Genomic DNA, 24,830 nt, shown 5'->3' on the forward strand with positions numbered 1-24,830 from the left:
AGATATTTACTTTTATATAACATCATGTACAAGATACTCATCTTTACATTTATGTATACCTATGGCGGATTTTTTTCTGTTAACTCTTGACTATAAATCATTAATGTTTTTTCAATAAATATTGATGTTAATACAATATTGCAGTGTTACAGGGGCGGAGCCTAAAATTTAGTACTTTAATCTCATTGATCGCATCACCCATTGTCGTATGTGCATTTTGATAACATTTCACGATTTCTTTTTTTCAATTCAATCATTTTATTCTGAAAAGTGAGCCCTAAATAGATTGATGAATATCAATGTAATGCCCTAGACACATTTGCTACTTAACTCTTTCCGGACCACAACATATCCAGCGAACGAATTTCAGTAAAACTCACTTTATTGTAAGTCTTAGTGGTCAAATATGATACTTTTGTAGAGAAAGAATTTTCACCGCCTCTGGGAAATTGGAAAACTCATGGGAACTCTCGTCCCCTAAAGAACGCAAAGGATACAAACTTGGATAAATTTCAATTTTCCAAAAGCCAATAATATCAATTTTGTGAATTATTTTTGCATGTCAAATGACTCCTTTACAATGTTGATCACTAAAACAAGAAGAATTATTGACCAGTATCTTGTGGGATGTCCAGGAAGTGGTCAAGAAGACACCAAATTCCTGCTTACCAACAGATTCCTCAAAATATTTCACACAATAACACTTTAAAACACATTTCTCTTAACACGATGATATTGCAGACACATTAATCTTTCTCAAGAGCCAAAAAAACACTTCCTGGACAATCAGAATTCACCAAAATCTGGAAGAAATAGGAAAAACTTCCCCGAAAGCAATTTCCCTCGCTGCCAAATGTCAAAATTCTCGGCCATATTGGCAAAAATGTCGCTCCCGCCCCAGCAACGAAAGAGTTTGGGGTTCGAAAGGCCGCGACGGTGGCGGCCTCCCAATTTATTCGAATAAATTGGGAGGCCGCCACCGTCGCGGCCTTTCGAACCCCAAACTCTTTCGTTGCTGGGTTTCTTACAAGGTTGGTGTCAAAAAGCAAATGGCGGGCATTGGCGGGATAACCTTACATTTGACCTCTAGATTTTTGGGGACGAGAGTACTCATAAAGTTTGAAAAAGTTTTTTGAAAATTTGAGAGAAAATTGTTTTTCGAATTTATGCAATCTGTAATTGTTAGTTATCATACTTATTGACCCCGAGAGGTTTTTCGTTATTCGGGTCTAGAAATATGAAAAAAAGTCACAATATCTGAAAGGAAGCAGAAAATCGAAAATTCACGATTTTTGACCAAGAATATCTTAGCTCAGGAGGTAATTGGGATCCTGAAAAAAATATCCTAGATTTGGGCATCCTTATAGTTTGTAATCATCCACAAGAATCGGAATTTTATCGATTCTAAATAGTCCAAAAAAATTGTTGTTTCCATGGGTACCCAGAGTCCCAAAGGAGACGAAAGAGTTAACCAGAGAGACGACTTAGTGGAAAATGATGGAAATACTCTTTATTCATTATTTCTAATATAATTACGCTAAGCCGTCTCTCGGCTAATCCTAATGTCTGTCAAGGCCCTAAGATTCAGAAAAGAGAGAGGAGATATTGAGGGAGAGCTCTTCTTTTAATTTAACAATTGGTTTAATTCAATAATAAAATGTAACAGGACTCTATATTATTTGTTCTACTGATCGGGTAGTACGTTTTCAGTGAAATCGTCCAAATTTATTCCCATATCAATAATAATTATTATAATCTGGAGAATAGTACATAGAAATAGCGAAAATGGCTATAAAGGCCTCTACACATTGGGAGCAATTTTCGTCAAAAATTGCATTTTTGAAGAAAATTGTCTGCACCGCTGTAGGCAGAACTGTCAAAATTTTGTCAAAAATGTACTTTTGACGAAAATTGCTCCCAATGTGTAGAGACTTTAATAGCAAAGACCGGGTCAAGATTGTTTTTGTCGTTTCAAAGTGACTAAACAACACCTTTTTATTGAAAATAATTTTAGTGTAAAACTAATAATTTTCTTCACAAAAGCAAAGAAAAAATTCCTTTGCAATTTAGGGTGGAGTAAGTACTTTTGGCCACTTTAAGGTTTCATGTACTTGTAATTTTTATAATTTTTATTTAAATAAAATTAAATTTTGTACAAAGATACCTTAAAGCCGTTTCTTCCTAATAATCCAAGAGAATTTCCAATTTTTTTTGGATATTTTAGTGAAAAACGCATTTTATGCAACTATGCATATTTCAGTACTTTTGGCCGCTTTGTGAGCCCTTTTGGACATTGTGTATAAGCACTTTTGGCCACTTGTTTCCAATAGAATTTTAATAAAATAAGAGAATAGCTTTCGAAAACTTTCACAAATACACAGCACAAGTCCTATTTTTATTTAACACCAATTTTACATGATTATTAGAGTATTTTAAACAACTTTTTGCACATTTTCTATTTGATGTAAAAATCAATCAAAAGTCACGATCGTTTTTACAGAAATCAGCGAGGTGCACCACGTGTAAAATGTATGGGAAAATGAATGGCCAAAAGTATTTACACAGCCGAAAAAAGTAAGCTCTTTTAGCCACATCCGATTCTCATTTAATTTGTTAGAAAATCTTATTGGGGTGATATCACAATAAAATTTAGTTAATTAAGAAATGGACTTTCATTGAATAACATGAAATATTTTCATCAAAAATAGGATTTCTCTTAACATTAACAAGTTTCTTAAGAATACCATGTTTTTTTAGTGATTGTTTACCTTGTCGAGAATTTCTTTCAATAACTTAGAATTGATCAAGTCGATACAAAATTAAATATGGTTTTCTGATTCGTTAGATTAGAGGTCACGAAATAAGACCCATTTTCCTGTTCTAAATAAGCTCATAATTGCCTTACAATTTGATTTTATTTTAGGTGGTCAAAAGTGCCTACATGGCCAAAATGGCTGACTCTACCCTAGCTAATTTGCTTTGATTTCTCCTATAGCTTAAAAAAATTACAAAATTCATGACAAATTTTACAATATCAATTAATGCAGATACGGCGGTTGATGATAGGAACAACGATATTACACTAAATAATTTTAGAAATTTCTAATTAGTTTTAGGTTTTATTAAGCTGCAAAAATTTGAAATACTTATATACGGTGTTTAGATCTAGGATTTAATTAAACCCACAAAATTCAATGATTTGGAGTTCACTTTATGAACTGAGCCTATCTAAATTTTGCAGAATGTAGTACAAATAGAATAACTTCTCTAATATTTTTATTGGGCAAGATTTTTTGGGAAAATTGTGATTTATACGGGCTGCATACCTAAGAAGCATATACGGGTTAACTTGTCTAATTTCTTTCGTGTAATATTTTTCGGAAAACTTCGAATTAAGATTGGGTATGAAATGCGAAAGATTAATTATATCTTGAAAAAAAAAATCAGTAAAATCGTGTATTATTTAGGATTTCGAAACTTTTGGGAACTAGGCTAAACCTCCAGTCTAAACTCGTCTTTAGGATTGGATATTAAAAGTAAATGAACATTAAATAAAAGAAGAATCATTTGAATTATTTGTTATTAATCATTACGAAATTTATTGGAACTGGACTAAACCTCCAGCATGTAATGCCCTAGACACACTTACGACTTAAGCAGAGAGACGGCTTAACGTAATTATAATCAAAATGATGATCAGATTACATGTTTTATTAGTTTATGACTAATCAGTCTCTCAGCTTAAGTTGAGAAACGGCTTTGTTAGTGGGAAACTGATGGAAATTTAGTTAAATAAATATTTTGATTAATTACGTTAAACCGTCTTTCGGCTTAAGTCGTAAGTTTGTCTATGGCATTACACTTGGGAATTTTAAGAGACATAGAACATTTACGAACCCGGAGAACATTTACGAACCCGGGGAACATTTGTCAATCGGAGAATGTTTTGTGAACCTTTGGAACGTTTGGCAACTCTAGAAACCCACGGAAAACACTTTGAGATCTTGGGTATAACCCGTATAACCCGTTTTGGGTAAGGGCTTTAATAGACTCAGGCTGATTTCGAGAATATTTAACTTGTAAAATTTGACGTTAAAGGATTAGGGGAAAGTACTCACCCTTCGAACGTTCATGCCTTCGAATAATGTGAATTCTCTTTTGGTTTTCCTAAGAAATTTACATATTTCTATTAAATATTAGTTGGCTTATCATCAATTGTTGATAATTCCGTGATAATTTAGTGTAAATCTCTTTCGAAAAACAAAAGAAATTCACATTATTCCAAGGCATGAACGTTCGAAGGGAGAGCACTTTCCCCTATATAAGAGAAATTTATGCAAAGGACCCTTTATCAATGACCCTAAACTCTCAATATTTAACAGTATCGGGTAAATCTTTACTGTCAAATCCTGAGCTTGTGTCCATGTGGAGTGGACCTTAACAGACATTCAGATATTCGGTATGTAGTTGTTTTACAACTATATAAAATTACTTAATTTTAAGTACTTATTAAGTGTTTCAATAAAATATATGGTAAAGGAAAAATGAGAAAGTTAAAAGCATCTAGGGAAAAATATCCTCCCTTCCAACGTTCATTTCTTCGAATAACGTGAATTTCTTTTATTTTTAATAAGTAACTTACACATAATTATCAATAATTGATAATAAACTAAATAATATTTAATAGACATGTGTAAGTCTCTTAGGAAAAATAAAAGAAAATTCACATTATTCGAGGGAATGAACATTCGAAGGGAGAGTACTGTTCCCTAATGTTTTCAGTTTGATTTAATTTTTGATTTTTTAGTGACTAATTTGCTAATTTACTGACCAAAAATGTTTGTCTCATGGCAAAAATATGATTAACTTGCACCTTTTAAAGGTGTTCACTACTAGTAACCGTTTAGTTAAGTACCAACAGCACAATTTTTAATTTTTTTCTGAAGATTTTAGAAAATGATCATTTAAATATAGTTCTCAATATACCGGAGTGTTATACAAATATAAATCTTTCTTAATATTAAAAAAACAAACATTCTTTGTAAATTCGGATCGCATACATAACTATTGTACAATTGTATTTTAAGGTACCAAAGACCGGTATAAATTCGTCTTATTTTCACAATTTAATTGCAGAAAACTCCCACTTGAGTTAAAAAGCTATAATTCTGTTTTTATGTAAGTTAAAACGGTGATGAAAAGAAAATTTTTTGTATGTGTCTCATTACACTAATAAAGCATCAATTTGTAAACAAAAATTCCAGCTTGTACGGTATGTATTCAAAAATAATACCTTGTTTAATTATTTCCAAATTAAAGGTAGTGCATAATTAATTAATTAAGAGCGACAAAACAGAAAAAGTTGTCTGTACAAAATGACTAGCAATTAAAACAGGTCCACGATAATCAAAAATATGATCTTGAAAATTCCATCAAGAGAGACCCAGAGAGACCAATTCTGAATAAATTGTCGTCAGATTCTGTTACCATGAGGCAATAACTGTCGTACATTGTTTCATTGCTTCACTTTTTTCAACGCCTCACATTTTTATGAGACTTGTGTCTTTTCAATCAAATCCACCTTCACTCCTTTAAGACTTCATCTTATCTATTAAAATATTGTTATTTCTTTGAGGTAGTGCAAAAAGCCATCATTGTAATTTTGTGCTATATGCTGGGTTTTTTTCGGTTTAAGAGAGTATACTGCTATGAGAATATTATACTGGAATATTGTAAAAGATCCAATGAAAGCAAATCATTACAACTCGATACCAAATAAAGTACAAAATATTTGTTTTTTTGAAATAATCAAGTAAAAAGGAACTAGTGGTCGTCCTCCGTTCATTTACGACGATGTCAATAAAAACTGGGTGTGGTGGGCAATTTTTGAGCACTTCGACTATATAATGATAATTTAGGTGAATACGTATGCGTGCATATACATATTAATTTTCAATAAATTATTTTGGAAAGTAATGAGTTAAGTTGAGTGGAAGATACGAGAAAAAAAGCACAAATATCTGGGTAATTTGATTCCGTGATGAACCAATGTGTGATTTTTTTTAACTGAATTTTATGTCACACTTCAATGTACCAACATACATTATCATGTAGTGTTTTCTACACGATAAGGCTTGAACTTTTCTTTATGGGTGACACCAAATTGCGACGAGGGCATGAAGGGAGTTAAAAACACAGAAAATTGTGATGATGAGAGACAAAAAAAAAAGATGAACAGCTAAAGGAGCTTACACCACCTTTATGGTTACAATCACAAGAATTAATACTGACACTGAAAAAGTTTATGGCAACAAAATAAGCATTCAGTGAGCATAAAGCAAAGTACAAGGAGTTGGTGATGATATTCCCATATGTCTTGTCTTTTCAATTTATCACGGTATAAATCCATGCACCACACAATACATTAGTCTCATGGGAGGTGAAAGTCCATTACATATGGGAGGTTAAGTCTCCACAGCTCAAAAACAGAAAAAAACAAAAAAAAAAACAAAGTCTTGGAGGAGAATCTCTTCTTGTGACCACACCACAAAAATAAGTTTTACACCACGACTTGGAGTGTCTAACATCCCGCACTAAACACGCCTCACTTTGCCCATGTAGCAATTACTGGTTAGCCCCACAACTCTCACATCCAATTAGCTAGACAAGAAATTTCGCCACTCAGATGGAATTTCAAACAAGGAAGATCCATTCATTGTTTGTATGTTTCCTCTAATATCAAATTATCCTCATTTTCCCATCCCATTCCACATATTTGCTTCCTTCACATCATTTCACAAAACACCTATCTTTTATAGCAATTCCAAAAGAATTCACTCTGTTTGAGAATTGGCGAACTTTCTGATTCTATTCGCGCCAAGTAAACATGAAAAGGCTTTGGATGTCGCCTCCTCTTTGGTGTTGCACCACTGCGCTGTAGTCAACTCTTAACAAGATGTTACAACCATATACTACCGGAATTAATTAGTTCTCAATTATAGTATACTCTTGCGGTGAGGCTACATCAAAGGAAATCAAATAAAGTACCGTCAATATTTCGAAATTTCAATTCTGCTCCCATCAACTTTTTCCTAACCATAGGGAAGGGTGGGGCATTTCAGGATGGGGCAGTTTTTGGAAGAAACAGTCTTCACTTTACTTACATATAACTCAATACAGGGAGTCCCGGCTTAAGTGACAACGTATTGAAAGAATTTGATATGAATTGCCTACTACTGGGAGTTCATTTATTAAATAATTTTTGAAATGTTCCTAAATGTATGCAAGTATTTTTCACGCGGTAAATTTGAAATACAGTAGAGTCTCGCTATAGTCCATATTTGGTTCCAGATTTGACACTTGGGTCGCACTATAATCCATATTATTTTTTAAAATTATCAACGACATTTAGTATTGACATTGCTCGACGGCTTCCACTTTCTTTGCCATTATCCTCGCTCTCTTCATTATGGATCACAATTATCACAACTACTCAATAAACTTTGTCAAAAATATTAAAATAATTAAGACAACATTGCATGTCGCGTACTAAAAAACATAACCTAACTTAAAATCAGTGTTTTGAAATCAACGGTCGATAAATTGTGGACTATAGAGCGATGGCCTATAGCGAGACTCTACTGTACATTTTTTATGATCCGTTGGCACTGAAAATAGGCTGAAAAATTGTCGCCGAAAATTTTTGCATACATCACGGTGTTTCCGTAACTTATTCCAAAGACCTCTCCTTTACTATAGAGAGAAACTATAGAGATCTTTGTCCACAGAAGAAAATGATTCGTATAAGTCCAAGTAAGGGAAAGTACCCTGCCCATGCTTTGCACGGTCCTAAGCTTCATAATTATTAATTTTTTCTTATGTTTCTGAATAAATGTGACTCCGCAATATATTTTAAAAACAGGACACTTTCTTCTAGTGGAGACATTAAAATCAGTGTGTACAACTACCCCACGTTTACTTCGGCCTATGTTTCCCCTACACAAAATTTTAAATTTCTTTGTAAAAAATATAAGAATTATGAGGATATCAAACCTTAAGGTGGAGAAAAGTGTTTGCTCCATCCTATTTACAGAAAAAAAACTTGAAATTTTTAATTAAATTTATTAGGGTGGAATCACCACTTCTCGTTAGTGCCCCACTTCTCGCCACTTATATTGAAATCGCTATTTTTCGCGATTTCTTCGTATTTTTACTGTTGCTACTTATAGAGTCCAAAAATAATTATTATTCTTTTTGGATTTACGATTTTAAGCATTTTTTAGAGTAATATTTTAAGCAAGTGCATCGAATTCAATATTTCTTATCAAATATAGTAAGTGTCATCAAATTTTCATCAAGAAAAAAATACCTTTTTGGATAAATAATTTGTCTATTGAATATTTAATCACACTTGTTGAATACATAAAATTTGTATTTAGTTAATTAATATTTCATTTTATATCATTTTTATATAAAAATGAGGCATGGCGAAAAGTAGTTATCTTCTAGAATTGATTTTACCACCTGTCGCCATCTCTTTTCAATAGGCGATGCTAACTTCACTTCGTAGATTCTCAGTTGTCAAATTTGCATTGCTTACTTTCTGCAATAGACCTATAATTTGTTTTTTCAAAGTGGAAGAAAATCGTTTAAAGTGAGTAATAATAAAGTGATCACGAAGAAAAAGAAATGCTGAATGTATTCTTTTTATAACATTGCCTAAAACAATCGAGATTGGACCTTTTCAAATGGGTGGCGAGAAGTGGTTATAAAACTGGCGAAAAGTGGTGAAAAGTGGCGACGAAGTGGTTATTTCTGCATTGTTAATAAAAATCATTTTTTTGGGTAGTTCAGCGTTAAATTCTAGGACTATTGTTTTCACGAATCTAGAGACAATACATCTAAGTAGTTTTGTGTCAAATTTTAGTTATCTTGTATTAAGTGTTCAAGAGTTGTAATAAAATTAGTTCCTCTTTTTTCTAAACATAAGTGGTTACTCCACCCTATTCTTATTTCTTGCGGAAAATTATTTTTCTTAACTTGCCATATTTTTTTTTTAAATTGGCCCCATGGACAACTTTAGTAATTGTACAATTTTTTATTTGTTCAATATTATTATTAAAAAAAACCTAAAACCTTGATTGATAGGGGGAAGTGGGGTACTATTGAATTGAGCACTTTTGAAATTGCACTTTTTTCTCCCACTCTTAAATGGAACTAGACAGAGTAAATCGCATTATAATAAAGGCTTAATTCTCTTTAAAAATAGGACAAAAACCCAGTTTCAAAGGTACACAATTTCCCCCTAGAAGTAGTTTTTGCAGAGACTTTGCAAATGTAACCCAGTTTGAGATGCAATTTTACTATGAACTGCCCTATCCTGCTCTATCTTTTATTCTGCTCAATATCCTTTTCATCGCGTATCATATATTCTTCTTTTCACTATTTCCCAACCATTTCATGGACTTCACGTGCTCACTACACCAAACCACAAATACAAATTTTCTGCAGAAAATAGAGTAACAATCTTCATCAGCATGCTTCTCATCTACACCTTCCGGCAATATTCGATTATACGATTCATTTGTGTGAAATTACATATTAAACAATTATTAATCTTTTCTTCTCCTCAATCCTCGTTCGGTGACTTGTTCTTTTATTCCAAGTGTATGGAATATGGTTTACCACATCATCAAAACCACATCTTTTGCATTTCCATCGTTATCTCTTTCTCAAAATTATTTATTGTATGTATGTGCTTGCGTGAAGTGACGATGCCATCATCATCAATCCGTCTATCCATTTATTTAATCTTCTGACACTTATTGGATCTCCACGAATATTGCATGATGTGAGGAAGCTAGCTGCCTGTTTTTTTTTACTTGTTCTCTTATTATATAAGATCACATTGTGAGAAATTGCACCAGAAATGTATATGAAAGGCTCTTTAGAGAGACATCTTAAAAAAAAATTCACCAAACTCCTAATGTGATTATAATATTTTCTCCGTCAATTGAAGTCATTCATTTTGTACCACAGAGATCTTTTTTACTCCGTAAAAGGCATTGCAATAAAAATTGTAATTGATTTCCTTTTTTCGAGCCATCGAAATCAGTGAGTTTCTGCTCAAGTGTATGAAAAGCGGCAAGAGACATCAATATCAAAGACAACGAACCCGATGCAAAAAATTGTTGATTTAGTGTATCTTCCTCTTTTTAGCCAAAGTACTAATACTGTCTACCGTTTAATCACAGGGAGTACCAATGAAATATTTTGGACAAATAAAGTCATCGCTGGAATAGGGGGACATGGGGCACCTCTGAATTGGGGCATTTTTAAAATTGGGTTTTTTCTCCAATTTTTAAATGTAATTGAGCCTTAGGGGGGAGTGGGGCACCTTTGAAAACGGGGCACCTTTGAAATTAGGATTTTTCTCCTATGTCTAAGTGGAACTAAGCCAGATCATAATGTAATTTAGCTTTTCAATCTGTTCGTGCAGGTAAATTATATAACAGTAAGGCTTAATTTTAAAAATCCCAATTTCAAAGGTGCCCCGCTTTCAAATGTGCCTCACTTCCCCCTATCATAATATAATTTGATGTCGCAATTGATTTCTGGAGCTAAGTAATATCATGATAAGATCCAGTTTTATTTGAAAATAGGACAAAAAAGGTGATTTTAACGCTGATTCAATTAAAAGTTGTCCTACTCCGCCCTATAGCTTCGAGATTGAAATTTCAGGTTTTCGATAGCCCGCAGCTTAAATTAAAGGAAGATCGACGTGATCTAAATTTACAGAAAAATGCTCTCTCAACTCATTGCATTAGATAATAGATTAATAGTATTTAAAAAAAAAATCTGTTTAAAAAATGATTTTAAAATAAATATCGAACTTTAAATTGACTTGTGAGAATATAAGGGCCTTGACAGACTTGAGGATTAGCCGATAGGCGGCTTAGCGTAATTATATTCGAAATAATGGTTAAACCACATTTCTATCATTTTCCACTAAGCCGTCTCTCGGCTTAAGTCCTAAAAGTGTCAAGGACCTAAGTCGAATAAGTCGATTTTTTGCAAAATTCGTTTTTCCCGTATTTCGGATACTTCTTGACACCCTCTACCTTTCCTATCAACATTATACCGAAAAGTTAATTATTCCTAAAGTTATAGGGGCATCAAATCTTAAAAATTCTATACTCAGTATGCAAAATCTCAACTTGATATCGATCTCCTGCAAAATTGACCATTCGCGACTTATTCGTTTTATATTCTGAGCCGTCGAAATATCCAAGATATAGGAAACGTCTTCAAAAAATGATACCTCTCCCTGTTGCCGATATTGTTGCTGATTACTCTGCTAACATGTTTCGCTAAATTTAACAAAAGAAATAAAGAATACAAAAACATATCGTAAAAAAGAAGTAAAAAAGATTTTTAAATAGATTTCCTAGAATTTGGCGGGAAAAGCTTTCGCCAGGTAAAGCATGCAATAACATTTTTTTAAGCAAGATAGTATAATCGTTTTTTTTCATAACATAATGTATATTTTTAGTTAATTTAAAAACAAGCGCAATAATGTGCTCAATAATTAAAAATGTATATATATATTTTCATCTATGTATTACTAATTCTTATTCAAATTTTCTATTTAATACAGCATCAGATTAAACACAGAATATATAGTATTAAAGAATCAACGAAAATAATCTATCGTAGGTCTTCATCTATTTATAAGCAGAATGACTAATCGTTATTCTTCAGAGTATAAGTACTCACACTGTTTTTTATGACATTAATTTAAATTTTATGCTATAAAAATTATTCCTTGAAATTTCTCCCTTGAAGTTTTTCTTCTTTTTTCAAAACAGTTATATTAACGTCACTGATAACATTAATGTCAGAAAATTTATGGTGATCCGAAGAAGAATCTAACCTAGAATACTTGCATCAAAGATATTTATACGATTTAATAATAATCCATTGAGTGCCTAAAGCTATTTGTTGATATCCTAAGATCATAAAAAAGAATAATTTTATGAACACCACTATACCATGTTAAGGGTTTTATATGATTATATAAAAACACTTTTATGTGAATATAAGTACATCAAATTAGATGGGAGTAAATATCGTAAATATGATGAAAGTGATCGTCGTAGTTATATATATTAATTGAGATACCTAATAATCATTATAAAATTAATGTACAACGATCTGTAATGTTGTTGGTTTGCCGGCCGGCTTTGCAGCTTCATAGTTCGAAAGTTTAAATACATATCGGTCTGCCGTGTTCGGCTAACTTATATAAAATTGTATGCGAAATGTAACTTGATGTTTCTTTATGAAACTTTTAAAGTTCAGAGGACAATGGTTAGAACTTAGGAAGAAGAAAGAAAATTTCATAACGTATAATTTTGAACATGTCTACTTTTATTAATCCTATATTGTTGATTGCTTTTTCATACCTAAAATGTAAAGGACATTCGAAAACTCCAATCTATATTTCGTAGGTTAAACAATATTTCAAATATGAAAACTGTGTCAAATTTCGGACAGTTTGCAATGCACAGTTATCAAAATTCCATAAATGTTTGTTTTTTTTCTTCAATTTTTAGAAGCCAAAGAAACATAAGATTCTCTATGAAAAAGATGCTGTATTAAAATCTTGAAAGAGTTTTGGAAGGGCAAGAAACTTTGAAAGACTTGTTGTATAATATATCACACAAAGCAATAGATTTATTCAATTTTAAATACCATAAATATAGTTTTATTAATGATAAACTATTTTTCAAGTTTCTAAACCATACTCCTGAAAAAGTAGTAAATACAAAATTTTAATTTGTTTTAAAAATATTACCTATATTTTAAATATAGGTAATATAAAAAAATAAAATATGGTTTTAATATAATAATAATTATAATAATTAATTAATAATTAATTAATAAATTAATTATATTTTAATATAATATAAAATATGGTTTTAGGGCATTTATTAACCATGTCCGAAATTTGGCAAAGCTGCTCTATTTGGATTTTAATGCCGAGATATTGAGTTTTCACGAATTTGTCTAAAAATTCTCAGATTTGCCAAGCGTACGGCCTATTCAACACGTGTCACCACTGTCGACGGCTGTATCCTACCAATCTAAAATCCAAATCCTTTATTTCTTTGACACGCCCAATCCTTTCCATCCCAAGAGGGGTGTTGGACGTTTTTATATCGTGCTCTTGTTGCTCAAGTTGAAATAAGGGTGCCAGCCTCAGTTCCCCATCTTCCCTCTATAATGGCCCTGACACACTTTCTGGATCGATAAAATTTCATTAAATCCAAATTCACATCCTTTTCTTAATCAAAATTTGCATATGTCTATTTCATTCTTTCGCACTTCAAATTCGATTGACCTAAATTGAATTTGTTGTGACGTTCAAATGAAGAAGAACAGTGTGTAAGAATGAGACAGACATATGCAAACTATGTGAGAAAGAAAGGGATTCGAATATCGACTTCATAAAGTTTCCTGATCTAAAAGGTGTGCCGAAATCAGAAGTTTTTAATTTTATTTAGGTGAGCCTTATCAGGGTTTACACATTTTACAATAAGTTAATCTAGGCCTCTTCCTATCTTTTTTTTTCCCAAAGTGTGATAGCGAATTCATTTCACTCCTGGGAAATTACAAAGGGAATAACTCCCCTTTTACAATTTTGAGATTTTAATGCACTTAGAAATTAATTCTCTTTAATTTCCTAAATTTCCTAAATTTCCTAAATTTCTCTAAATTTTCAGATTACATGAGTCATTAATTTTTTTAATACAAATATTTTCTTAAATTTGATTCCTTTCTGATTTCTAGCACAATTTGTTTGAAGGAAAGGACACAAAATAAATTTATTGTTCACATTTTTGTGAAACAGGGGACTAACTCAAGCACGTTGAACCCTTATTATTCTAATTCCAGGAAAATTTGTTCAATCAGTTAGAATGACAAGGGGCCAACTCAAAAAAAAATATTTTGAAAGGTAAAAATGTGAAAGTTTCAATAATTAATTGAGATTATTTATATAGAATTGAATCTTTGTCTCTTGAAAAATTGCTCAGAATGAGTTGGCCCCTTGTAATTTTCGCGATTTGAACAAATTTTACGCTAATAAATTAGATAAAATCAATAAAATATTGCCAAACTCACAATCTTTTCTGAAGATTTTTAAATTGTTCTTTTAAAGATGCTTTCTTTAAAGAAAAATATTTTCATTAAAATAGTCGCTTCAGTAATAGCTAATATAGGGTAAGTGTGTCTAATTTCGACATAGTTGCATATGAGCGCCAAAGTCTCAAGTTTGAAATGTAATATTTTTTAATATAAATTGAATTTATTTATTTCTTCTTCTTAAGGAGTGTATCTGGGAATCTTGTAGACAGATTATTGTCTTAATTTTCTCTATAATCATTCTTAATACATTTTGAAATGAATAAAAATGTAGACATAGCTTTGAGGCTTATTTCGGCCACCTTCATTCTCATAGTTCCTTGCCCATCCGGAATTCTTCCAACGTCTTTTTTACATTATCTTGTTTGTGAAACCTATATTTTTTGTTATTTTTTTTTTGCATTGTATAATATCTAGAGTATGCAAAAACTAAAAATCCATGGAAATTCGAGAAACAAAAAGGTGGCCGGAATTGCAAGCAGGCCAGAATTTGGTACACTTACCCTATAATTATTTGAAAAAATCTAAATGCTCTTAAATGACATAAAAACATTTTTGTTTTAGCTATGGTGGAAGTTCTATGCTAGTGTCTATACGATCTTTCAACCTTGAAAGTTTTTGAAACATTGCACTACATGAAGGAACTGAACGATATTGCTTACATTAGTAATTGCATTATTTTATGCGACAAGGACTCAAAATATGTACATATTAATTTTATTGTAGATGTTTTGAAAAGAAGCAATTAGTTATCATTGCGCAAAATTCAATTACAAGACGACACCATTCATTTTAGTATTTAGTTCTCACAGTTATTGCAGGAATATGATTTTCATTGAGTAGCAAATCGTGATGCGATTCGTTGTAGAATGTCGAACTAGTTGTGAAATTAATTTTTCAAACGAACCCAAAGAAAAGTCGCACCTAAAAATCTAATTCGTATATTCATTTCTTTTTCTACATAATATTTTCAATTATATTTTTTTTCGCTTTATACCATCACTGACACCTCAATTTCTTTGAATCCCAAACAAAATAATAACATTCAGCAATATCATGTACGCGGTGCTCTCCTAAGGCAGACAACAATGATCGATCTCACGAGGATTAGCCGCTCTTACACGTCGCCCAGAAGATAAGATCAAATGGCATAGGAAAGACATTGCACAAGATTTTCTTCTCTCTCTCTGTGGCGGTTTGTGTCTGAAGGAGGTGGCTAACATAGTCACTATAATACTGCATATTATGTGTACAAGAATTTATTAAATGTATTTAATTTAAACGGCGTCGAGATTAGCATCTCAAATGTGGAACAAATAATAATACCCCAGAAAGGAGGAATTACAAATTTCAATTACCGCCAATAAAAGATGGGTAGAATGAGAGAATAATGGCAAAAATATTTTATATCAATATCTTCATCTCTTGGCACTCGATCACACTTCCCCAATGATCAATTCTAGATGAGTCATTTGCAATCGCCAATTAGAAGTAACGTCAGAATTTCCCTATAAGCTATTGCAATATTCTTGTGGTTATTGATACGGGAAACTTCTGCATTTGCTGTATATTGAATGAGTTAGAAGGTATTTTTTCACATGTCGCAATTTATTTGCTAACAAAAAAAAGTCACCCCATATCGTAAATCTATGAGTTACCTCTTATAAGTGTGTGGTCATTTAGCAACTTAGTGGCATGATGATGAGCTTTAGAAGTTTATTTAGCATAAAATTGTATTTAAATTCTTTTCCACCCACACACAAACTCACGAATAATTTTGCATATAATTTTTCTTTTCTCTTTCTCACCCATAGTCACACCTTGAAAATTTTAAGTTTATGAGAAATGGTGAGCATGTAAAGCTCCTTCCAAAAGAAATCTCTGCATATATGTATAAAATGTTTGATTGAGTGACTCTGATTGCTTTTGAATCAATGGATGACGCTTCAAAAGTCTTGAATTGGGTCAGCAGAGCCAAAGATAGTGCCTGCTTAAAAGCGAAATTTTTGGAATAATCCTCGGACACGAGTACCCATATACCCAAGAAACATTTTCTACATCAAACCGTTTTAGAAAAAAGTATTCTAAGAGTGCCGAATTTAAAAAGAGTATATCAGTGCCAGGATCATTCTACAAGTAATGCCCTAGACACACTTACGACTTAAGCCGAGTGAAAGCTTAACGTAATTGTAATCAAAATAATGATCAGATTACATTTCCATCAAATTCTGACTAATCCGTCTCTTGGCATAAGCCTCGATAACAAGAGTTGATAATGGTATTTTGGGAGCATCATGTACGTCTATGACTACGGCCTTATAGCTTAGATTTTTAATAATCGTATGCACTTTACGACTTAAGCCGAAAGAATATTGTAATCAAAATTTGTTTGACTAAATTCCTATCAGTTTCTCCTAAATCAAATCATTTCTCGGCTTAAACTGAGATATGGACTTGTCAGAAATTAATGGAAATGCAATCTGATAATTATTTCACTTACAATCGAGTTAGGCCGTCTCTCGGCTTATGTCATAAGTGTGTCTAGGACATAAGATTGTAAAGCTATAATACCGTTGTCATAGACGTATAAAATTATTTCAAAATATCACTGTCAACTCAATAAATGAATTAATAATATTTTATTGTATTTTTCATGATGAATTTGTTTTTTTCTTAACAACTCACATAGGTAAGCTTGAAGCAGATCTGCAAAAGGACAGTTTCAAACACTGCTCTTTCTTCACAAAATATAAGATTCCAGAGAACAACACTTTTAAGTATATTTATATATATTTGTCCCATGAATTGCACGGATGTAACCCTTATAATTTAGTGACAAGTAAAATATGCAAACTGAAACAATTTCTATTTTCTTGGAAAACTCAAAGTATACGCAAAAATTTCCTAGAATTCATTCTCTCTATACCCAATTGGCAAAAAACTACTTAGACTCAAAAACGACTGGGTTTTGTCCTACAAGAAATGGTCAAAAAATTACTCCCTATTGGAATCTTAAAAATTAGTCGTATTCGCGTCGAATTTTAGTCACAGCATTACTCAAAATTGGTTTAGTAATACAATAGTTATTTTACATCAAATTTTGACTTTAAATGCTGCATTCAGTAATAACCTTTCGAAGAGACGAAACCACTCCGAAGCCAAACCAATTCGAAAATCTACCGGAAGCCTAAAGTACAAGTTCACGTACTCGCCTCATTAGCGCTCATTGTTCTGCCATTTCGAATTTCGGTATTCTTGACACTACAATCGGCAACAATGTCAATAAAAGATTGTGAACGTTTGCTGCAAAAAGCGAATTTTTGTGTAGTTTTGTGGAATATCAGGATGGTAGAACGTTTGAATTGGTCATTAAAATAAATGTCTTTTTGATGAGCTTGCTCACTTTTGTATAACTCGTCAGTTTAATTTAACCCGTTTAAACTTTGAACGATCGTACTTCCAACGGATTTTTAGGTAAGTTCTCTATGATATATCTTCGAATCGATACAGAAATCGATACCGGAGAGAGCTCTCAAATTGAGAAAGTTATTACCTATTGAGCCTGAAATTTGAAGCCACTTTCTCATATTTCGATTTAAATTTATATGGGAATTTTTTCGTACTCGCGACCGTTACGCTAAATATCTAAAAAGTGAGAAGTTTTCCCGTATTATAAGATACCTTTCCGTATGGAGGGATAAATACACTAAATTTTGGTTTAAATACATTTTTTCCTCGGAATACTGTGAGCTGAGTGCGAGATCAATTTAGTAAATTGGCTTCAAATAGCTCCATATAAAAAAAAATTAACTTGCCACATGCTTGGCTATTACTGAACGAGAGGATTGCGCCCTTCATAAATTAACTAATTAGAACAATGTGTTACAAATTCTTGCAAGAGTATGCTCATATTTCGGAATTTATTCTTTACGGTTTAACACAGGATTATTAATAATAGATTTTTTTTAAAAAAAATCTATTAGAGGAGCGTGGGGAGTCACCTTAAATTTAAATTCTTTAATTATTCTGTACAATAACCGTTTCTTTGAATAGTGTAACTGTCCAAGAAAAGAATTTATCGTTCAAAATTCAAATCAGGAAAGAAAATCAAGTTAAATATTATCAAAATCGAAGCAATGTCAAACTTTCCATGCGTAACTTCGTGCACAAACTTTGCCTAACTTTTCATCAATATATGTTGACATATTTTTGCTACATCATTGAAAGACTGAAGTAATTAAAAATATTTTGCACTTTCTACAAAGCTTTATTTTGTGTCTCTCTTAGAAGTTCTAATTGTCTTTTAGAAAACAATTTCAATGTTTTTAAAACTTTTAGGTATGCAAGACAATTTTTGCTTCTTGGGTAATTTCTTTTTTGCAGGTATTTTCCGCAATAGCAACTGAAGAAGCCAAGAAGCTAATTGTCATGCCAAGTTCTTTATCGGATTTTCTCGCTTTTAAGTGGCTTTGGAGATCTGTATGAGGACTGTCTGACGATGGAATCTGGTTTGGAGTTACGATTGGATCACGCTCGCAATAAAACATCACCTCTGCAATTCGAATCTTCTCAGTTTTCAATAGTCATGCTCCAATTCTGTCATCAAAATATATTTGTTCATCAATACCTACCGCGTATTTAATCACACCTTTCAAATCAATAATGTACAATAACTAAAATTTATGTGCAGATATGAATATTATTTAAGTCTGACAAAGTGTGTAATATTTGGTAAGTATGGAGCTTCAACTCTGTTATTTTGACACGTAAATGCACAGAAATTATACTGACCGCTCTTTAATTAAAGTACCTGTATTCCATACAAATACATCTCGAAGAGGTGCATAAAGCCAATAATCACCAATGATCATCATTTTTTTTGGGTTATAACTTTTTATTTATGAATGCAATGAAGATTTATGTATTTCTTCATATTTCAAGTATAAATTAGTCTCTATAATATACTCAATTTGTGTCGCGAAATTTTTCAGCAACAATCAGTAATTTCTCTTTAAAAAAAACTACTTATTTTCATCTTCTACCAAAATTAGAGGAATTTTGTGTGGTTCCTTGAAGGCTATTTGAATTTTCAAATAAAAGTGATTTTCGCTGTTTGGATACACGGTATTCAACCGGTTTCAAATCATACGACTTTGATTGCATAAATTCATAATTTATTGCTGCCTCAAAATCTGTCTACGGTGAAGAAAAAAAAAAGAGGAACAAAGCTTGGAGAATCTCTAAAATAGTCTATGCCATAAGAAAATTTAATTGTATATGTGTGATTTTTTTTTGCAATACTATACCGGAAAATCAAGGAAATTTAAAAGTTGATGATTTCCAGTTAGCTGGTGAAGGCGTGTGATACAATTTATGGATTTACATAATCTCTGTGAGTCCTCGGTGTTGGTTTCTTTTTTTTATTCTGAACAATATTGTTAAGAAGTCCAGCAAGGGAGAATGTATAATATTGAGATATTTTTCCAATCAAAAGCAATTTGTAATCGATACAGTGACAAATTAGTTTTGAACGTGATTGTTAATTTACCAAAATAAACCACGGTGAATGCGAATGCCCTTTTCAAAAAAAAAAAAGAGAACGAAGATTTATTTAATTGGCGAATTATTATTCAATCCTCATTAATTACACTCAAGTAATTTATTTGGAACAATAAAATTAAAAAAAAACTTCAATAACCCCCTTGTTCTATTTATTGTGTCTATAAAATTAAAAAAAAACAAGCTTTTAAATTTATAAAATTGATATAGGAAAAAGAAAGAAGTTCTCTGCCTGTAATTTAATAAAATAATGATTATAATTCATTATATGATTAATAAAAATGATATTCAAATGAGTAGTTCATATAAACGCTTAAAGTATTACAAAGTTTAAACCAGAGGAAATATTAATTTTGAAAATTTAATGAAATTTTTAAAATTGAAATATCAGTTTTGCATAATTTTATATCAAACGACTACAAAATACATTAGAAGGATCAGTTAAAATATTTTGAAAACGATCCTAAGGAGTTACATTTACATGGGCCGCACAAACAAAAAAAGACATCATAGGAGGAAGTGGGGCTTCTTTGAGCTGTGGGGCTACAATTTTTATACAATTTTATCACACTTATAAAGGAAACTTAAACTTTCTTAAGGAAAACAACTGTGACTCTAAATAAAATAATTGTAAGGATCAGCTTAAATTAGAAACAGGCGAAAAATCATATATAAATGTAGCCCCATAGCTCAAAGCAACCTCATCTTCCCCTATTTCCTTGACAATATTTTTCAACATAACAAAAAACATGTTTAATTCCAATACTTAAGAATATAAAGGTACAATATTTCACCTATATTTTCTGAAAATTTCATTTCAAAATTTTAAAAATTCAACCGTTGAAACCTGATTTTTGGAAACGGTTATTAAAAAAAATATACTTTTGGTCTATTTTAAGGCCTATTTTAACCATGATCTGATATTGAAAAATCCTTATAAAAATAAATGTGAAAATTCATCAATTCACAATTTTGTAAAATTGTTTGTAAATGTTTGTGAATTCCTACTGAGAATTTCCAAAATGCTCATAAATCGTATAACCATCTAAAAAGTTGGTAAATGTTTGTGCTTTTTTCACAAATAATGTTCGTAGTTGATTATTCAACCAGCAGTTTTTGTTCTTTTACAAACATTGTACGTGAGTGTTCGAAAACACACAGAAAATAGTTCGTAAAATTTTGTAATTTATTCCTGGGATTTTGTCAGACGAACAAAAATGTAGGAATAAATGTTTGTAAAAGAATAAAAAAAAATGCTCGTCAAATGATTACCTTACGAACAATGTGAAAAAACACAAAGTTTTACGATTTTTTTGTGGGCAATGCGATTTACAAGCATGTCTTAAGTCCCCAATTCACAAACACTTACGAAATATTATATTTTCAAAACTTCCTTAATTTGTTCGAAGGCTTGTGACACGGCCAGAGGAGAAACGGTAAGAGATATGGACTTCCAGTCTTCGATGACCCCCCTATTAAGTCGAAATTATCTAGGACAGTCTTTTTTTTCTTTTTCCCCTCACTGCCCTTCTTTCCCTAAAAACCCTGTTTTTTTATTGTTTCGAAAACGGCTCCTATGATTATGTCACTCAAACGAATATTTCGTTCTTGGACACCTATATGTTCAAAAACCATTTCGATATCGAATTTTCAAAGATGAAAGTTTAACCACTTTGGAGGGGTTATTTTTCAACAGATCTGCTCAAATTTGGATTTTCTGAAAGATCTTGAAATTTCCAACCCGACTGCTGCAATCTCATTGGACTTAATCGGTAGTGAATAGATAATATACCCGTAAATGGTTTACCTTTTTTCCTTTTTTGCTTTGTAGAACTAAATTATTAAGATCCAGTTTCATTTAAAAATAGGTGAAAAAAACGATTTTAAAGCTACCCTAACTGAAAGATGCCCCACTTCCCCCTATTTGTTTAAGTCTTGAAATAATTAAAATAAGTCTATAAATCTGTGTCCATCATTTGAACAAATTCTTCAGTAATAAATGCATAATTTCTAAGAATTTTCAGATTTATTGTTAAGTTTTTTTTTTATCAAACAATGGCTATTGCATCGAATCGCAATCATCAATTCTATTTAATTGATGATAAAAATATAGTAAAACCTTATCATTATATGAAAAGATTTTAAAAGGGATCGTAAAAATTGTTTATTCAACTTCGTGAACTCCCTTTCACGCATGACAAAGCTCTGTATTAGAGGGACGAAAGAGTTCCTCAAATGAAACTGAGGAATATTAGCCGGCGGGAAAATTGGAAGAAAATCCAGGTAGAATATTGTGTGGGTCGTGCAGTATATTAACACCTCAAAATACCTGAAATAATAGTTAATATTGTAGTGAAATTATTGCTATTTTCGCATAATTTCACGATATTCATTTGTCACTGGAGGCGCTAAACATATTTTACCCGATGAAATTTAATATTCCTCCTCTGTAATAGCATGAGAAAAGTCCATCGTGGCGAGGGAATTGCTCTTGGAAAGAAAGAAGAATCACGACTCCCAATTTTGCATTACTAACACGTGAAATTTAATCTATCTACTGCTCTATTCTCTTTGAGAAAGAGGAAATGAATATATAGTACGTACATGATAATGCAATATTACTAAGAAATTCACTAAGAAAAAATTAAAAAAGAATCTTTAAAACATTTTGAAACGTGCTTATGGAATACATCGAACAATTTAATTTTTAATAGTACGTAAATTATTCAGTGATGATTGAAAACTAAATTCTTTCAGATTTATGTAAGAGTTTTTAAATGCAACTATTTTACATTAGATAACGAATATCTTAAGAATAAGTCAGCAATTTATTTTTTTTTGCGCAAAATCATCCTATTTCACAATTTTTCAAAGATTCTTTAAATCTCGCTAAAAAAACTAAAATTTATTAAAAGTAATTTGGGATTAGTCTCTTTTTCAGTGAAAATTCATTGATGAGTACACTCTACAGAACAATTTTAGATTTGAGTATTCATCCTGAAAAATCTAAAGTAGGTAGTTCTCAAGATTATTTGCATCTATTGATTTGTTGCTACTCTAAAGAATTTTTAAAATAGTAGTATATACTTCCAATAAATTATGCTATTATGAAAAAAAAACATTGTTGAATCGGATGATTTTGAGGGGTAAGATGTAATTCCGGAAAACTCAAAGTTTCTATCATGTTGAATTTTAGGATTAAAGGATCGCGATCAAACTGTTTTCTGAAGCTGAAACGAATAATTCTTGGCTTGACGCGACTTTTTACCTCCAAGTTTTAATTCACAATCAAATTTTTGCACAAAAAATCCAAAGAGTTGCAAGCACCCCGAGGTTCTCCGTAAAGAATCTCAGCTACCATAAGCTTATCTGGGCTTATCATTGGTCATTTCTATTTTAAAAAGTTTAAGCTTGAGTACAGAAGCCTCAAAAAAGGAAAAAAAAATCATTAAAATCGGTTAATAAACGTTAGAGATAGAGTTTGTTCAATAATTTTTTTTTAATAAGGATCAGAAGAAGGGTACAGTGGGGTGGAGTGGAGATGGATATGACCCACGATTGGAAAGGTCTTGATCTTAGATAAAAAATAATAAAATTTCACCGAAATCGCTTCATAAACACAGGTCCAGTCAGTTTATTTTTTATAGGTCGGGTAAGGGGAGAGCTAGGTAGGGTGCGACCTACCATTCGAAAGCTCTTGTCCTACGATTTACTAAAATTTCATCAAAATTGAAAATGGAAGTTTCGAGATAGTCGACATCGAAGTTTTGAAAATCGTTTTTTTTTATTAATCCGTCCTTCGATTAAATCGGATGATAATCGGGTGTTCAAATAATTATAGCATTTAACGAAAGTTTTCCAAATCACCAAAATTTTTCATATGAAAAATTTTGGTGATTTGATCCTCTTTATCTCGGGTCAGGGGGGTCGGGAAGGCTTCATTTTTTTTTAATCAAAAGTTCTTAGGCTCAGATATAACATCCTCAAATTTGAGACCGATCCATGCCACAGGGAATGAGTTATTAAGAAAACAAAATTTGGGGGTATTCCAAAATGTCGGAATGGGGGGTTAGATGGATCTGATATCACTATATGTTGTCGTCCACCCGATTTAACCTTTGTCCAATACCGCTTGTCGATATCTTTTTCCGTTCTCCCGCCAGAAGCATATGTAATGTACACCGTAAAATCGGATGGTCAGACGGCCACGAAAATTGGTTTTTGCGGGTGTAGTCATGTACATTTTAACACTAAACCTTGAGAACGTTTATGGTCGTTTTTCCTAGCGCGATAGGTTAAATGACAGAGTGTGATAGGTAGGATACTCAACAATTTTTTCTAGGAAAAGAGGAAAATATATTACAAGGCATATTTTAAGAAATTCATAAATTTTGGAATGGTACGGTCAGTTTAAAAACATTAAATAGCAAAGATTTTTTCAGATTACATTTATATTAACACTTTGCTATTTAAATCTTTGCTATTTAATGTTTTTAAATTGTTCTTATACAAAATTTGTAGACCTGGAGAAAGAGACAAACCTCCGAAACGTCGTGTGAAGTTACAATTGAATAAATCCAAACATAGGTCATAATCCGTGTTTAAAATCATCATCAAGAAATTCATAAAGTTCGATAGCGATACCTTACCGTTTAAATATGTCTTAATTTGAAAAAGTTTTTAAACCGGAAAATTTGACCGGTCTTGATAGGTTTAGTGTTAAGACCGATCTGGCGAGTTCGCATTTCACCTCGGACCACAGAAGCTGAGATTGTAAGAATCTCAGTTAAAAAAGAAAAAGACATATCTAGGAAAGTTGACTTATGAGGGGTTTTCGAAGACCCAAATACGATATCTTACGGCTTATGGCCAGCGATATATACATTTTGTTACATCATTTTAACAAATCGCACAAAATGATACTAAAATGTGACACCCTCATTGAAAATTTGATTAATTATTTATTATATCGATCTGCTTTTCAGTTTGATTAATATTACACAACTTAATATAATATAATATTTTATAGATCAAGATACCCCACAGTTAAAATACTTATTGATAAA

General features: G+C 31.8%; 1 protein-coding gene across 2 annotated transcripts in view; it reads right to left on the reverse strand.

The window, feature by feature from the left end:
- Nucleotides 1-24,830, reverse strand: part of LOC129807996 (probable nuclear hormone receptor HR38) — a 72,103-nt gene that overhangs the window by 21,465 nt on the left and 25,808 nt on the right. The gene's annotated exons all lie outside the window — the stretch shown is intronic.

This window comes from Phlebotomus papatasi, chromosome 3, assembly GCF_024763615.1.
Source record: "Phlebotomus papatasi isolate M1 chromosome 3, Ppap_2.1, whole genome shotgun sequence".
NCBI lineage: Eukaryota > Metazoa > Arthropoda > Insecta > Diptera > Psychodidae > Phlebotomus > Phlebotomus papatasi.